The sequence below is a fragment of the Ambystoma mexicanum genome, chromosome 9, assembly GCF_040938575.1.
Source record: "Ambystoma mexicanum isolate Mex_15411 chromosome 9, UKY_AmexF1_1, whole genome shotgun sequence".
In the NCBI taxonomy this organism is placed as follows: Eukaryota; Metazoa; Chordata; class Amphibia; order Caudata; family Ambystomatidae; genus Ambystoma; species Ambystoma mexicanum.
In genome coordinates, this window is record NC_090931.1 from 592,143,943 (window position 1) to 592,161,624 (window position 17,682).

General features: G+C 46.9%; 1 protein-coding gene across 2 annotated transcripts in view; it reads right to left on the reverse strand.

The window, feature by feature from the left end:
- PIGL (phosphatidylinositol glycan anchor biosynthesis class L) overlaps positions 1-17,682 on the reverse strand; it is a 760,299-nt gene that overhangs the window by 459,481 nt on the left and 283,136 nt on the right. The window lies entirely within an intron of this gene.

Consider the following 17,682-nt stretch of genomic DNA (forward strand, 5'->3'; position numbering starts at 1 on the left):
CAGACAGATTACACAGCATATTAAGCTGGTAAAGTTGATTAACAAAGCATTTGTGAGGCGTACAGAACGCCACAAAAAATATTTGTGGTTCGTTTGTGTCTGTAGAAAAGTCCCTAAGGTGTCCCCTGTCCCCCCCAGATTGTATGTGACTCCTACGCCCCTGGGACCCTGGAGGAATTGCCTGTGCATGCACCCGCTCGCATCCACTTTCTACCAAGTATTAACTTGCGTGTCACCATTCAACACACAGCCCCACTACCTTCCTCCATAGGCCAGTCCATTTACTGGCCAGGGTTAGTCCTCGCCAGTCACTTTCCCACTTAGAATATCAATGGAAGAAGGGCTTTGTGGGGGTGGACGGGGAGGGGGTTGGGAGGCCTGCTTTTATTTCTATGTCGGCAAAGGTTTTTTTACCCAAACTCACTATCAGCACCCCAGACCTGAACCGAAAGCTAATAGCATTCAGCATCTAGTTTTGTGGCAGGCATGGCTGTAAGAGCCCAAAATCCCACCTTGGCCGGAGGGCTGTTACTGGCCAGGCCCACCCAAGAAAAGGGCAGCTAATGTGACATTAGTATGTGTAATAAATTCAAGTTGAGGTCGTTTACGTATTGTGACAAATCTGAGGAGTTTATTGAACAAGTGGTTTCCCGATTAAGGAAACCCGCATCCCCTGCATACTATCAACAAGGGCCGTGGCCCGTCTAGAGTTTTTAAGGGTACCAATAGTAACCTTATTCATTTTCACAGGATTTGGTTCTTAAGTTTAATAAGTTTCTGTGCTTTGCTATGACTGCAGAATATTCTGAAGTGTCCCAATTAATACTTGACAATTCATCTGTTTATCAGAAAAACATTAATTTATTCAGATCTTTAACAAAAAGCTTTCAAAGTATAATCTGGCCCAACGCGTTTCGAGTATCAATTTTCACTCTTCATCAGGGGCAATCTGTTCTGTATTCTTTAAATTGAGTATAGACACTGAAGAAAAAATAAATTAAATTAATAATCTCATATTCATATTAATATTCATATGTACATTTAAGGCAGAAAGCAGGGTTCTTCAATAACCAGTTAGAAGCACATATAAATGTTTCTATGTACATCATTACTTCATTCTTTAAATTCAGGATCAGTTACATTGCTCAAAAGAAAACTGTATTAAGAGATAAGCTAATGCTGGGAGCCCATTAAGATAAAAGACAAACCGATCTTATCCTGAATAAGCCATTACTTCCTAATAATAGTAATATTTTGGATGTTGGTTTTAATACGAACCTGAACGGTTGTATCAAAATAGTTCTGATCTACTGGGCTAAGTGCTGATATACTAAAGGCACTTACTTAGAAAATCCACAGGTTGTGATAGAGTTTATAGATTATGTGATAAATATTGAAGTAAGGGTGGTATTATAGGATTCATTAGTGCAAGAGATCTTACTTGTAAAAGAAATGTAGGACTCCACAAGCAGTCATCTAAGGCTTCTCTGTGGATAGGATGTCCCAATCTAGTAATTTAAAAAAAGAGAAAGCAAGGTGTGTTAAGGAAAAGGGGGAACATTGGCTGTGATGCTCAATGTGGTAGCTGAGTAGCCATACTTACAAGTTGAGATGAAGAAAAGCAGAAAAGCAGGTTTCCCAGATGTAGTGGTTACCCGGGCCGAGACTCTCCATCCGCTTCGATGATGATGTGAGAGCGGTCACCGGTGACACACAGCTTCTCGATTAGCTCACATTTACATATCAGACTATATTCACTATATTCACTACCACCAGTTCATATTCATTTCCTATCCACAGAGAAGCCTTAGATGACTGCTTGTGGAGTCCTACATTTCTTTTACAAGTAAGATCTCTTGCACTAATGAATCCTATAATACCACCCTTACTTCAATATTTATCACATAATCTATAAACTCTATCACAACCTGTGGATTTTCTAAGTAAGTGCCTTTAGTATATCAGCACTTAGCCCAGTAGATCAGAACTATTTTGATACAACCGTTCAGGTTCGTATTAAAACCAACGTCCAAAATATTACTATTATTAGGAAGTAATGGCTTATTCAGGATAAGATCGGTTTGTCTTTTATCTTAATAGGCTCCCAGCATTAGCTAATCTCTTAATACCGTTTTCTTTTGAGCAATGTAACTGATCCTGAATTTAAAGAATGAAGTAATGATGTACATAGAAACATTTATATGCGCGTCTAACTGGTTATTAAAGAACCCTGCTTTCTGCCTTAAATGTACATATGAATATTAATATGAATATGAGATTATTAATTTAATTTATTTTTTCTTCAGTGTTTATACTCAATTTAAAGAATACAGAACAGATTGCCCCTGATGAAGAGTGAAAATTGATACTCGAAACGCGTTGGGCCCGATTATACTTTGAATGTTTTTTGTTAAAAATCTGAATAAATTACTGTTTTTCTGATAAACAGATGAATTGTCAAGTATTAATTGAGACACTTCAGAATATTTTGCAGTCATAGCAAAGGACAGAAACTTATTAAACTTAAGAACCAAATCCTGTAAAAATCAATAAGGTTACTATTGGTACCCTTAAAAACTCTAGACGGGCCACGGCCCTTGTTTATAGTGTGCAGGGGACGCGGGTTTCCTTAATCAGGAAACCATTTGTTCAATGTATTTTTCCCAGCCTAGATACCAAGGCTGAACACATCTCCCCTGCACCTCAAATTGTACTCGACTGTCCAACTAATTACTCAAAGGTATTCTCCTATATGCAAAAAATACAAATGAGGACTAGGTGTGCATGGTGATTATCAATCTTTCCTAAATCTGAGGAGTTTGTCACCTCTCCCCAAGGGGGAGCCACCCCTTTTGGGACTGGTGAGGTGAACCTGGTACGCTTCAAATTCCTTAGAGGACAGGGTAAGCAGGATCCCTCTGGAGGGGACTCCCCCATAGGGGTCAGGATACCCCCAGAGAGGGATTGAAATCCCTATCCCTCCTCTCCCAGACACCAACACCTTTGTGGGGTTTATAGGAGTAGAGGGGTATGGTAACCATATAGCCCCTTTACTGGCTAACTCAGCTTCTGACCGCAAATGTATTCAAATCCTCCTCATGGAAAACAGCAATACAGCAGAAAGATCAGCCTCCTGGAGACATGTCAGAAAAAGAATCAATCAGAAAGAAGTATCCGCAGAGATCAAGAGCGGTGCAACGCACATTGTGCGTGGGGACCCTTGGAAAGAATTTCAGACGTGTTGATGTGCCCGGAAATCCGCCATGAAAGAGTACGACGAAGCTCAGCAGACTAACCACCAGAGCCACGCGGCGCCAGCTAGAACGAGCACTGAGTACCTCGGAGGACCGCGGTAGAGCCCTGAGTAGCCGCCAACAAATCCCTGCACCGAGCAGGTTGAAACAGAGGCAAGACACTGGCCGACACACAGTCGAGTGGATGACTCACAAGACAAGAGGAGGGTCAGGTGGACTACACAGCCCTCCCAGGGAGCACCTCTGATCACACTGGTAGGTGGTGGCTTCAGAATAACAGGATGCAAGGTGGAAAAGAGGCAGAAGCCCGGGAGGTGCGGAAAGGCCCAAAAAGCCCAATAGTGTGCAGAGAGTCAGGGGAAAAACCCTGTGAAAAGGAAGAATAACGAGAAGCCCCTGAGTGGGGAGGAAAAGTGAGAAAAGACCCAGAGAGGAAACCATACCGAGACGCTCTGCGGTGTGGAGAAAGAGTGAGAAAACCCCTACAGAAGGGCGAACACAGAGAAGCCCCACAGTGGTTAGAGGAAGAGAGAAAAGCCCCAAAGCGGGTAGAGACCTGAAATGCCCCAGAGTGGGAAGAGAGCGAGGCAAGCCCCAGAATGAGGAGACACCCAAGAAACGCCAGCCTGGGAAGAAAAAGTGGTGTCGCAGAGTAGGGAAAGAAGGTAGAAACACCAGGGTGGGGAGTGAAAAGTAGAGGAACCCCAGAGCGGGGAGAAAGCTGATTTGAGAGAGAGAAAGGCCTGGCTGGAGCGCTGGGTTGATACTCCAGCAGTACAAGAACTGCACACCTGGGACTGTTCCCATATGCAAGGGCCCGTGGTAAAGAGACACACAGGTCGGGTTCAGAAGCCTGCAGTCGACATTTGTTCAGGCAGTGGCCCAAAGTCTATCTTGATTCTGTTTTTATTTTCTTTAGAAACAGGGAAATGAACGAGATTAGACTAGGATTCAGGACACAGGGCTGTATTTCTTTAGTCATCTTGACATCCCAATGAGCACCTCTTTACATTCTCATTTATAGAGTAGGATTAGTAACACTGGTTTAGGGAAAGACTAGGTCTTTTTTTCTTTGAAGAGAAAAATAAAAACGTGTGAGAATCACGCCTCCTTGTCCGTCTCCCGATTCTTATTTACCACAGTTTCTAGCTGAACGTATTACTTTTAGCAATTGTACTGGGCAAAGACTTCAAAATAATTCTTTGTAAATACAGGAACTGTCATTGTAGACTGCGCATGGTAGTAAACTCTCACGGTCGCAGGAGGTACACACCCTGCCCGAGTGCTAACATACTAGTTGCACACACAATCATCATCCATTGCCAAACATGTTCTCGCCAGTCACTTCCTGCTCCAGTCCCAAACAGACCCAGGTCAATTCAGTTCATTGCTAAAGCACTGAGGAGTGTACAGATCAGGACAGATAACAAATCCCACACAGCTCAAGGGCAGGAAGACTGTCAACACAGCTGTCCCCATTCAAACATCCCCATACCAGCCAATGATCTGTCGCAGGCAAAAGGCCATCAAGTTTACAAGGGAGCAGCAATATATAGAAACAGAGCTACTAAAATAAACCATGCCACGTGCGTAGTAATGTAACTGGAGCTGCACTGGGTGATCGGATGAAGATTAGGAGATGTAGAAACAGAGACATTAAACAAACCACACTGTTCCTGTCAATACTGCCAGGGCAGACAAATGCTCATCAAGCAGATAGGGTGACCGAGAGAAACGACTGGATACATGGAAAATATAGTATGCAGGGCACTAATATAACCCATTTGCAAAAAAATACCCGTACTTTACACAGGTTCTGTAGATAGGCCCTTAATAATCTCACTTTCGATTTTGCATTAATTTTTCCAATAGATTTTTGCTTTTGATGATGCATCTTGAAGAATAAAAAAAAGCATAGGAATTACACAAAATTGAAATGTATCCAGTGCGGTGCAAATATCTCGGAAATGGTGTGTCCTAGGGCAGTGAAATGTGGTTTTCTAAATCCCCAGTGGACTTCAAGTTTTGTTCCTCATGTCGAGACGCTTAAAATGAGCTTTATTCGGTCTTTCAATGACCACATTGATGTTTTGACGATTTCAGGCAACCATCTCATGTGTGAAGAGCCTGAAATCCAGAGAAATGTGTGGGGGCTCAAAATGCCATATAACCAGTAATGTCCGGAAGGTCCTAGCGGTAACTATGCCAAATATGGTGCAGATTGGAGAGACAGTGTGGAATTGTATAAGGAACAAACAAACAGATGTTCTGCTTTATATATAGAGAGAGATTATGCGCCTATTAGACTCAGAGCAGGAAATGGTTCACAGTCAATAAAAGACATAAGTAGGTTACTAAAATAAGCCAACCTGTGTCTGCCAATGTATTCCACATCATGCATTGGGCATGATGTGGACATTAGAGAAGTGAAATATAGATACAAGACTACTACTTCAGACGTCAGCAAATAAACATTAACCATTGTTCTCATCCAAGGTATTGAAAACGTAATCCTTTGTGCAGGAGGTTAAAAAAAAGATGGAATTAACACATTTTGATTCACATAAAAAGAAAAAACCTTTGTCGAGAAAGTAGTTCCTGAATTAAGGATTGATGCGTCATGAAGAACCATAAATAGGAAACACAAAATTACAAAGCCCTGAATCCCACATACCCAACTAACATGAGCGCAACAAAAACAATATTTTGAAAAAGAGAAAATAAATTGGGACCTCCCCCAAAGGCACAACTGTATGGCTTACAGAACTTTACATGATCCCAGGATGGATCCCAGGATGGAACCAAGGACTTACGAGAAGAAGTAGAACAGAAAAAACCCTACGAAATCCATTGTACTAATATGATAGATCTGCCCTTACAAATATTCCCAAAAGGCCCCGTTTGTCAACCACTTAAGCCTCAAAGACGATACTGCAAACCACTATGAAGCGACATTGTGTTCTTGGTTTAACAGTCTGCTTAAACACGAAACACGTCGGAAGAGCAGAATGGGAAAGAAAACTGAAAGTTGCCGAGGTTTCCCCCTGTTTTATAAAAACAATTAAAAACGATTTTTTTAAAAATAAATAAAAGGAAAGGAAAAAGTTAAATAAGCACCAAGAAAAGGCACACTATCACAAGACCTGGTACCCATCCTAAATAAATGGAAGGGTAGAAAATGTATAGTGTAAAATTAGGAGATGGCTCTGGCCAAACCCTACAACTGAAACACACCCTGCTTCTGTCAATGCTTCAGGATTGCGTCCCCTACACATAATCTACATCTGCAGTACTAGCCTTAGTTTCCAAACCGGGAAGTGCAATTAAAAGGGGGTCTGTGTCATCATGTGCTGAATACCAGTGGACATAGGAAGATCCCCAAACGTCACTACAGCAACATCTCCATTGGGTAAGTCTCTCATAACCAGGACTAATGTCTGGCAGAGGGACTCCCAGGACCCCCTTGTTAATTTGCATATTTAAGTAACTTTGGGTCTCACCCTAAGTTACTAGGGGAATCCAGACGTGGACCCCTTGCTCACTATTCTTAGAGAGGCACAGATCCACCCTACTGATGAGGTCCAACCAGACCGAAACACGTGTCTGCGGCTGGGGTTTCTGTTGGTACTCTTGTTCAGAGGAGAATTGCCTAGCATTTCGGTGCTGGACTGCCCCAGGCAGGACAAAGACCAATATGTTTAGGATATTTCTTCTCTGTGAAAGATAGTGAGCTAAAGACTCTGGGTAAGTCTCTCATAACCAGGACTAATGTCTGGCAGAGGGACTTCCAGGACCCCCCTTTGTTAATTTGCATATACATACACATACATCCTAAACACCACTGAAAATGATTCAATTCACAGAGCATAGGGCTGCTGTGTGTGGGGGGGGAAGCAATCACATGGTTAATGCATTCTGAGAGAAATAGCTGCATGAAGGAAAAGCAAAGCACTTGATGAAGTGAAATGGCAAAGTGGAGCATGGATGTTCGCAGTGACTATTACAAAGAAAGGGCGATTTGTGATGTGTGCGCATTTATGTTTTAACCAATCGTTTATTTTCAATACTATGTATCAGACCTCTTGCCTCTGTACGGGAGTTTAAGCAGCTATCAATATAATTTGTCAAAATCCATCCCCATACAACGGATGTTGTTCGATCACCAAAGGTACCAAGGAAGGGCAAGGCGCCCTGGCAGGCTCCAACCTCGCATACCAGATATAAGTGTAAGTGGGCAGGTTACAGACACAGTGTTGAGGCATCACCTCTTCCATGAGGCTAGCTTAGTGTGCTCCATGCACCAGATTGATCCTTCAGCCCTCTTTTTGTTTCTGCTCCCACCTAGAGTGACTTACCATTTCTATGCAAATTGTACTGAGAGCGTGTTGGGGAAGAGTGGACGTGTGATCCAGCAAGAGGGGATATGTCCCGTGGCTGGGGGAGTGCGCACTGGATGGGGTCAACAACATCCAAGCAATATCTAATGGGGGTGCAGAGTGCACAGGGCCGTGGGATCTCCGACAAGTCAGAACATAAACTACATAAAAATAATATTTGGTGAAGTGCAGGGAGGGGTACAGATCTGTCGAACTTAATGTGACTAAAAAACGGTAACAAAACCAACAAGGGCACACAACAAGGGTACCTGTATAAAACAGTCCATTACACACAACACGTGCAGATTTAGAAATCGTAGTAAGTGGTGACTTTAGAAAATCAACATTACGAGACCGATTTCACGATGTAAACATTGCGAGATTGAAAACATAGATCTGACAGAAAGGTCGGCTGCCTCTGGTTTTAAAATACCAGAAACCAGACTGCTGCGATCAAACGGAGGAACCCTGCTTTATGGAGAAAAAAAGGCATCCCTACAGCTCGGTGGTTACAGCTACTGACCACCGAAATGTGGGGTTAATGCAGGGGCCCATTCACTTTCCAGTGCGGGCTTCAAGGGGTGATGTGTGTGCGCCTGAGAGATTCCTGAATAGGGGTATTGGATATGAGGCTAGGGTGCCTGAACGATCTCCCAACTCGTAACAGTGGGGAGGTGACTGTAACGAGTTCTAGCAGGAGTCCTAGTCACGTAAAGGTGCCTAAAGAATTCCACCGCCTCCTTGAGAATAGCGATAGGGTGCATAAGTGTGATCAGAACATACTTGGCAGGACGAGTGAGAAGTAACCTGGCAGTGGCATTTCAACCCTCCTAATAGTGAGCAGGCTGAGGAGTTTAAGGTGTATATATCGTTGTAGTAGGTGGAGGGGATTGTCCTGGGAGGGAGTCAGGGAAGAGAGAGGGAAATGTGGACTATAGCATATGATGGGACAGTGCTGTGTTCTACCTAGAACTCCCATGCAGGGATCAGCATCCTGTCCTGGGTTAAGGCAAGTCATGTCCTCTTCAGTTCAGTTCAATTGTATTCGTTTGCCCTCAGGAACTACCACTTTGCTTTCCAAAAGTACGTTCAATGACAACGAAAGTGAAAGCGCCTTGCTCTCTTAAAATCCTGAGGTGCTCCCTGGAGCGTGAGGAAGGGTAGTGCCAAGAGAGAGAAAGGTATGGTGGCAAGAAGACGACAGTGGGAGAGGAGGAGGGATGGCTAAGATTGGACAGAGAGGGTAGGGTGCACAGGTGGGAGCAGTGGCAGAGCTAGGAGGGGGTTGGGAAATAGTCACCCCATCCAGGGATCCCTTCAGATTCCGATGCCCGCCTCTGAGCCACCGTCAACATAGTGAAATGGTATTGACTGGTGGGCCCTGCGGATCCCATTGTCCACTCTTGCATGAAAACCTGCCTCCGCCACTGGGTGGGAGAGGGAGTAGTGACTGGAAGAAGCCACACCTGCATTGAGGGGTCCTTTCTCAATCACAGTCTCAAGATGGCAATCTCTTTGGCCCCAGGATGCTATAAGACTTAAATCTGCAATTACGTCACCTGCATGTTTAGATGAATTTTAACTCACAATGTTAATGTCAATGGTAAAGGATATTTGTACGCGCACTATCACCACCAGAGTGGTCCCCTGGCGCTCTGTAATGAGTTGCAGGTTTTATTCAAAAATGTATTTTTCTGTACACATGTCCTGGAACATGTCAAAGTATTTATTGTAGAGAGCTTGCTTTGCTTTTATGACAAATGTCGAATAAAGCTTGTGTGGGATCTGGCTTCTTTGTATGCTGTGTGAGTGTCATCTGCCTTGGGTATGCTGGATGGGACAAGGAATGGGGAGTGGTGGAACGTGGAATGGTGAGTGCTGGGTATTTCAGGGAGGATGGTTGGTGGGGACTTGTAGATGGGAACCTGATGTAGAAGGATGCCTAACCCCTTTAGTCCCATGTAACCTTCTACCTGAGATCTAACAAATAAAGTACATTTCCTATTTGTACTTCCCGGACTCTGCAAAGTTCTTGCATGTTGGCCAGCATCCCCAAGGACCCCAGATGCTTCAACTTGTAAAGTGAAGTTTGCATTTACAAAGTTCTACGGTTTAACCAAAATGATGCTCGAAAAGCAAATATACTGGAAAACAGCACACACACACACACACACAAAAGAAGCACAACAAAGCTTCACTGTGTTGTGCTTAGTTTACTGTCACTCTACCATTCCGGGCGCCCAGTTTGTTATTCGGCTTGAAAACTTTATTATCCCGCATTTTTCTTTTTACCAGAGCCATTCTATTCTTGCCAATGGGAGATAACGGTTAGCAGACCTTTCCAGTTATTCATGTGTCGGATAATAAAACCTTAACACTACTTGCATAAGCAAATTAATTTAAATAACAAAACCTGCCGAATATATCCGTTTAACAGCAGAAAAGATCACGCACGGTGCTAGCATTTACTTTAAGTACAAGTAGTTCCCACACAACAGTGAAAGTATGAGGGCAGTGCAGTACTCCAGCAGGAACAAGCTATCCATAACCGAACACTGAATTTCCGAGCTTCTCAAGTCTTATCTAAGCACAAGGTTTTGTTAAAATGTCAATTGTCTGGGATGTGCCAGCATTTCCAGGAACCTATAATGAAACAAGGTCATTTCGACTTCTCGGTATAGCCTGTGTTTCCTTGTGAAACCAGGTTTGGTGGCTCCCTAGCAGAATTCCAACACCGACTGTCCAGCAGAAAACAATATTTGTAACCATTTTTTTCAAGAATTTCGTACAGCGCAGACCTACGTTAAGCCTATGGGAGCAACTGAGCGCTTACAATCAACTGGGGCCGAAACATCTCGCATATGAACTGTATGGCATCGGGTTAAGGCCGCACTACAGAGATCGGGATGCGATAGGTGAGGTAATGGGGGGCATTTTATTGCCATATTAGTAGACAGCATATTGTACAGCTGGTTTGTACATATATGTATAACATACTTATTGACTATTTGTGGCATATGGATTGTAAATATTGACATTCATTTTCCCGTACTTCAAATTGTAAATGAGTGAAAAGTGATTTGCCAATTTTTCTGCCAAATGCCAAAGTTGGCATTAGAACCAACGTCTCCAGATACCACAATTATAATGTTCAACAGATCTGTTTGTAACAGTCCATCACAACCAATCCACCCAAATATACGTTTAGAACGTGAAAACATTATTTTTTTGATGATATGCATAATGCGGTTTAAATAAACATTTGATACATTATACCAAACACGCATTCACAATAAAACCAATTAATATTTCTGTGCACATTCAGTTGACGTCACTTTCTACTCATTAAAAAATTAAATTCCATTAATCAATTTTGATGAAAACTCCCAATTTCACCCTAAACTACCAATCACACTAGAGGCATGAAGACGGATTTATAAATTCAATGGTGTGACTCAATGATCCCAAAAATAAAGGTAGCATAGAATATTCCCCGCAAACAATCCCTCCTCTATATTCAACTAGACCCCTCTCCACCAAGGCAACAGAAAGTCATCTAATGCCTCTATGACCCAGTAATCTTTATTCGTTGGGATCTCCCGTTTTTAGGCCAAACCTTACTTTCACGAGGGGAGTCCACCTGCCAAGACATTTGACGAGCCAGCCCTACCGAGGGTGGGTGTCTGTCACAGGATGCCTTTATCAGTCCCCACTGGGGAGCGAGCCCCAGAGGTCAGAAATCACCCTGTAATGTAAAACCAATATGGGAACAGGACATAAAGAAACAGGGCCCCTTTCAATCACAAATGAAAGAAAACAGCACAAAAACCCATAAGCCTTGGGTCCACAGCAGAGGGCAATCCAAGGAGCAGAGAGAGAACCGCAGGAACAGACCTCGTTCCTCTCCCGGGCCTGGGTAAGGGAGCGAGCGCGGGTCGCGGCAATGACAGGCCGACACAGAGCGGTGCTGTAAACCTCCTTCTTTATTCGTGCCTCGACATTAAAACCAACTAGCCCCGCCCCTCCCGCGTCACTTCCCCTCTCTTCCCGCCCGGGTCCCTCCCGCCCCCGTCGTCCAGGATACGTCAACATGACATCTCCCCCCTTTTTAAACTGTTACCACATTCTTCGCAACAGGCGATGATCTGGCGAGTCTCTAGTCCATTTCCTCGATCCACCGGCGAGGTCTGGTCCGGACTCGCTGTGGTCGTGTCAGCTCAGCCCTTGGTGACGGTCTGCTCACGGCCGTCTCGGCTTCTGGATCTTGATCTGATTCGTCGGCGTCCCACGGATCCTCTCCTTGTTGATCACTGTATTCTTCCTCTGGTGGGGCCTGTACCCTGCCGCTCAGGCGTCTTGTTCCGGGCGGTGGGAGTTCCTTGAAGTGGAACGAGTTCCGGGTTATCGCTCCCGTGGAGCCTTGTGCAGTGATCATTGACCCCTTCCACTGGGTAACGAGAAGAGGCTCTTCCCGAAATGCAGGCGTGTGCTTATGGGTCGAGGGTTGTCGAACGGCCACCACATCTCCTATGGTTATTTGGGATGTCTGGGCTTTTCTGCGGGCGTCGGTGTATTCTTTCATTCTGTTCTTTGCGGCTTCATCCCGCTCTCGGACTTCCGCATCCATCGCCGGGCGTGGTGCACTTGCCTCCGCTTGGGGAATTCGGGTTTGAGGGTTGCGCCCAAACATGAGTTCGGCAGGGGTCTTCCCTGTTGTGCTATGGGGCGTTCCCCGGTAGTCCCGTAGTAGTTGGTTGAGTACCTGTTCATATGGTTGTTCCGTGAGGCGAGCAATCTGCAAGGCCCGCTTGAGATTGGCCATGAACCGTTCGATCATCCCGTTTGCTTGCGGCCAAAGCGGGGTTACCTTCCGATGTCGGAACCCCAAGTATTCCGCAAACCTGGCAAATTGATGTCCACAGAACGGGGCCCCGTTATCGGTCTTGAGTACTTTGGGCACTCCATAGGCAGAGAAAATGTGGTCCAGTGCTGGGACGACGTGATGCGCGGCCGTGGACGAGATCATCTGTACTTCTGGATATCGGGAGTACTCATCCATTACTGCAAGGACATATCTTCCCCCCTCGATGGGTCCAAAGAAGTCGGCGGCCACCGCTTCCCATATGTTCTGCGGAAGTTCGGACATTTGTAGTGGCTCCGGATGTCGGTTTGGTGTAATGATGCAGCAGGTGGGGCATGTTCTCAGGGCGGCCTCCACTCGGGCATCCATTCGTGGAAACCACACCTTTTGGCGCAGCATGCGCTGTGTGGAGACAATGCCTCGGTGGGTCTCGTGTGCCAGGTTGATGACCTTCTCCCGCATGGTTGCTGGGATCACTAGCTTGCAGTCCTTGAGTAGGAGATGGTCTTCTGATACGGCTAACTCTTCTTTCACGAGGAGAAGTCGTTCCACGTCTTCCCATGTTTGGCCCCCTGCCGCTTTTCCTCTCTCCTTAGCCCTTCTCCATTGTCCAGATGTGAGACCTTCACATATGATGCGGCATGCAGGGTCGTTTTCAGTTTCTCTTGCCAGTTCCTCTGTGTTAACCCCCTCCGGCGTGGTTTGATGAACCAGGTATCTGAGGTAGCGGTCCGCCACCGACGGTTCAGGTCTGCTCTCGTCCCTCGGTCTCCTCGACAGGAAGTCAGCAGGGTTTTCACCCTTCCCTGGTCTGTGAATGATGTTGAAAGCGTAGTCTTGCAGACGTAGCCCCCACCGGGCGATCCTAGGGGGCATCTTGGCTTGGGGATTGCCATAGAGAAACAGTAGCGCCTGGTGATCGGTGACTACCTGAAATGGCTTTCCATACAGGAATAAGTGGAAGTGTTCGCATGCCCACACCACCGCTAGTCCTTCCTTTTCAGCCTGGGAGTAGGCTTGTTCAGTGGCGGATAAGCTGCGGCTGGCATAGGCTACCACGTGTCTCTGTTGTGGGTCTTTGGGATCAAATTGAGCCAGGATGGCCCCTAATCCCACGGGGCTGGCGTCCACTGTTAGTTCTGTTCTCCGGTTGGGGTCGTAGTAGGCCATGTTTTCCGCTTTCGCAACCCTCTCCCTGATGGTTTCGAAAGCTCCTTGACATGCACCGGTCCACTCGAATTTCTCGTTCTGGTGTGTTAGTTTCCGCAAAGGTTCACTGACCGAGGCAAAATCCTTGATGTACCTGCTGCAGTAGCTGGCTAGGCCTAGAAACGAGCGAAGTTCTGACACATTGAGTGGCGCAGCTGTGTCATTCAGGGCTGAGACTTTGTCCGGATCTGGGGTCATCCCCACCTCTGAGAACACGTGGCCAAAGAATTTTAGCGTGCTCTTCCGGAACTCGCACTTGTCCTTGTTGAGTGTGAGGTTTGCATCGTGTAGAGCTTTACACACCCTCATGAGGGTTTCGTCATGGCTCTTTACGTCAGTCCCAAACACCAGAATGTCATCCGAGTAGTTGAGGCAGTTGGGAATGTGCTTTATGATGTTATGGACCTCGGCTTGAAAGATCTCTGCGGCTGACGACACCCCAAAACTCAGCCTTTTGTATCTGAATAACCCAACGTGGGTGACAAATGTGGTTATGTTGCGACTCTCGGGGTGTAAGACCAGCTGATGGTATCCCTTCTGGAGGTCTAGTTTTGAGAAAACCTTGGCTCCGTTTAGCAGATGTATCATGTCCGTTATACGTGGCGCAGGGTATCTTTCCCTGCGGATTGCTTGGTTGGGACGTCTCATGTCGACGCACAACCTGATGGTTTCAGATCCCTTCTTCGGGACGGGGACGATGGGAGAAACCCAGGTGGTTGCTCCCGAGGCCTTTTCAATGATGTCCTGTTCCAGCAATTTCTTTAACTCATCCTCCACCTTTTGTTGGATGTTGACAGGGATCCCTCGGTATGGCTGAGCCACTGGGCATATGGAGTCGTCTATGTGTAATTTTACTTGTCGGTTCTTGAGTTTCCCAATCCCTCTGAATATTTTTGGATACAAGTTGTTGATCATGTCAATCGGGTCGATGTACTTGTGAACCATGATGTTGTATAAGATGTGTATCAGGCCCATATCTGCGGCGGCCTTGAAACTCAGGACACATCTGCTGTCCGTTTCGGTGGCCAGGACGTGGATTGGGGCTTTCATCTCTTGGCCCTTGTATCGGCATAGCCCACTGAACCTTCCTACGCACTTGAGGGGAGTTTTCGCACCATAGGCGTAGATATCAACGGTGGCTGGCTGGAGCTTTGGTTTCGGGGTTAGTTCGGCATACACCTGTTGACTCACCACGTTGACGGTGGCGCCAGTATCGATGAGGAATTCCGTTGGTCTTTCCTGCAGCTTGATGATGAGGGTGGGGCTATGAGCGGTGGCTGTGGGATTTCCTAAAGCGTAAACGTACGCCTTCTTTTTGTGATCACTCCCGGAAGAACTAGGGTCTGATTCTGTGGGGGATTGTTCGACCAGATAGCGGACGTGGCGTCTTGATCTTCTTTCGGGTTTGGCCCGTGTCACGAATCTTCTCCTTTCTCTCCGCTTTTGGCGGTCGTCGCCGGAGTCCTTATCTCTCTGGTCACTTCCGTGTTGACTTGGAGGGTTGGAGGTGTTACTTGGGGTCGAGTGTGTGCTCGGTGTTCCCCCATATCGATTCCTCGAGCGAGTGCTGCTGTCTCGGGGCCTCTCTCTCCCTCGATCCCTGAACAGTCTGCATACCGCTTTGAAATGGCCTTCTTCACCGCATGAGGTGCAGCGTTGTCCTACGGCCGGGCATATCCCTTCATGGGGATATTCGAATCCACACTTGTAGCAGAATAGTTCTTCTGTCCTTCTCTCTAGGTGTAATTTGTTCAAATTTTCGCCCAATGGTGTGCTCCCGAAACTTTCTACTTGACAGACGATGGCTCTTTCGACCCTGGCCAGTGCCAGTATTTCCTCTAGCGTGCGGGACATCTGGAGCAATTTCCTGCGGAATGTTTGGGACTCGCAACCTGATATTATTTGCGACCTGAGGGCTTCAGTGTTCGAATAATTTGCTAAGTCACAGTGCTTGAGCTTTGTGCGGAGTCGCATTACATACGCGTCCAGGGTCTCCCCCTTTGCCTGCTTTGTGGTGTGGAACAGGTGCCTTTCGTAATCGACATTGGTGTGAGGCGCGAAGTATGCTGCCAGGGCGTCTTTTAGTTTCTGTATGGAGTCTATGGAGTCCTGGGGCATTTCGTCTATGATGTCTCGGGTGGCGGTGCCGACCGCTAGCTTTAGTAGGCACACTTGCCTTGCATCCGCCACTGGCCCCGTGGCCCCCATGTATAGGTCAAAGTCTCGAATCCATTTGGTCCACCTGGGGCCCATGTTGCTCGTGTCCGTCACGTCAAAGGCTCCAGGCATCTGGGCAGCCAGTGTGTCCGGCAGTTGGTAGGGCACGTGATCCAGCATTTGGTCTAGGGGTGCTGGGGGCCCATTTCCTGCAGCTCCCGCACCTTGGTTTGCATCCTGATCAGACATGGTGCTGGGAGCGTGACTTCCCTACGCGGGATTCCGCTGTCGTGGTGTGATGGCTGCCATAGGAGGCACGAGCACCATCGATGAGCACCACGCCTGTTGAAGCGCTCTGGCGTGGGCCTGGCCTGGTCCTAGGCCCTGGGTTGTGGCTGCGCGAGGGCCTTCTCCCTCTCTTGGCGTGGGCCAGGGCTTGATTGTGACTAAGCACTTGGCCACTTGTGCTTGGGCCCGCACCGTATCCTGCCGCATATCACTACGCGCACATGCGCTCGCCTGCTTCTCCGTGCTCACCGTCGCGGCCCGGATCTTCTCTCCGTCCTGTCTGCCAGGTTCCGCGACGCCCCGACGCTGCGGCGACACCCCGCGCTTCTGGGCTGCTGTGGGCGTCGGTCGGCGAGCGTTCTCGTCGCTGTTGCGTGCCGATGCACGGCGCTCGTCTCCGGGGACCCTGCCTCTCAGAATCCCATCCTCGTCGCCATTGTGGTATCCCCGGGCCTGGCTAAGGGAGCGAGCGCGGGTCGCGGCAATGACAGGCCGACACAGAGCGGTGCTGTAAACCTCCTTCTTTATTCGTGCCTCGACATTAAAACCAACTAGCCCCGCCCCTCCCGCGTCACTTCCCCTCTCTTCCCGCCCGGGTCCCTCCCGCCCCCGTCGTCCAGGATACGTCAACATGACAAATGGTGTGACTCAATGATCCCAAAAATAAAGGTAGCATAGAATATTCCCCGCAAACAATCCCACAATTCCTCCTCTACATTCAACTAGACCCCTCTCCACCAAGGCAACAGAAAGTCATCTAATGCCTCTATGACCCAGTAATCTTTATTCGTTGGGATCTCCCGTTTTTAGACCAAACCTTACTTTCACGAGGGGAGTCCACCTGCCAAGACATGTGACGAGCCAGCCCTACCGAGGGTGGGTGTCTGTCACAGGATGCCTTTATCAGTCCCCACTGGGGAGCGAGCCCCAGAGGTCAGAAATCACCCTGTAATGTAAAACCAATATGGGAACAGGACATAAAGAAACAGGGCCCCTTTCAATCACAAATGAAAGAAAACAGCACAAAAACCCATAAGCCTTGGGTCCACAGCAGAGGGCAATCCAAGGAGCAGAGAGAGAACTGCAGGAACAGACCTCGTTCCTCTCGGAGATGCTGGGTAGAGGATCGATGCCCTCCTTGAGTAGAGGAGAGTTTGATGTGAATACTTTTAGTTGAACACCCAAAATACTTTAGTACTTTGGACTTTTGATGCCACAGATTTTGGATTGCTTTGAACTTTGAAACTTTGTCACTTGACTGAGGATCACCTTTGGCACAAGAGGGGCAATCCCAATTTCTTTGGACCATTTCCTAAATCTGATTAGCATTGCCCTCACTTTAGACACAAACACTTCATTTGGCCATCCATATCCCGATATTCTTATTGAACCTTTGTGAAAAAAGACACATTGACACTATCAGAATTTCTTTTGGAACGCTTTCTGACACAGTTGCTTTATTTATTTCTTTATTTCTTTATTTATTTGTGCATTTGTATAGCGCACAGGCAGCCCCAGGGCATCGCGGCGCTGTTAC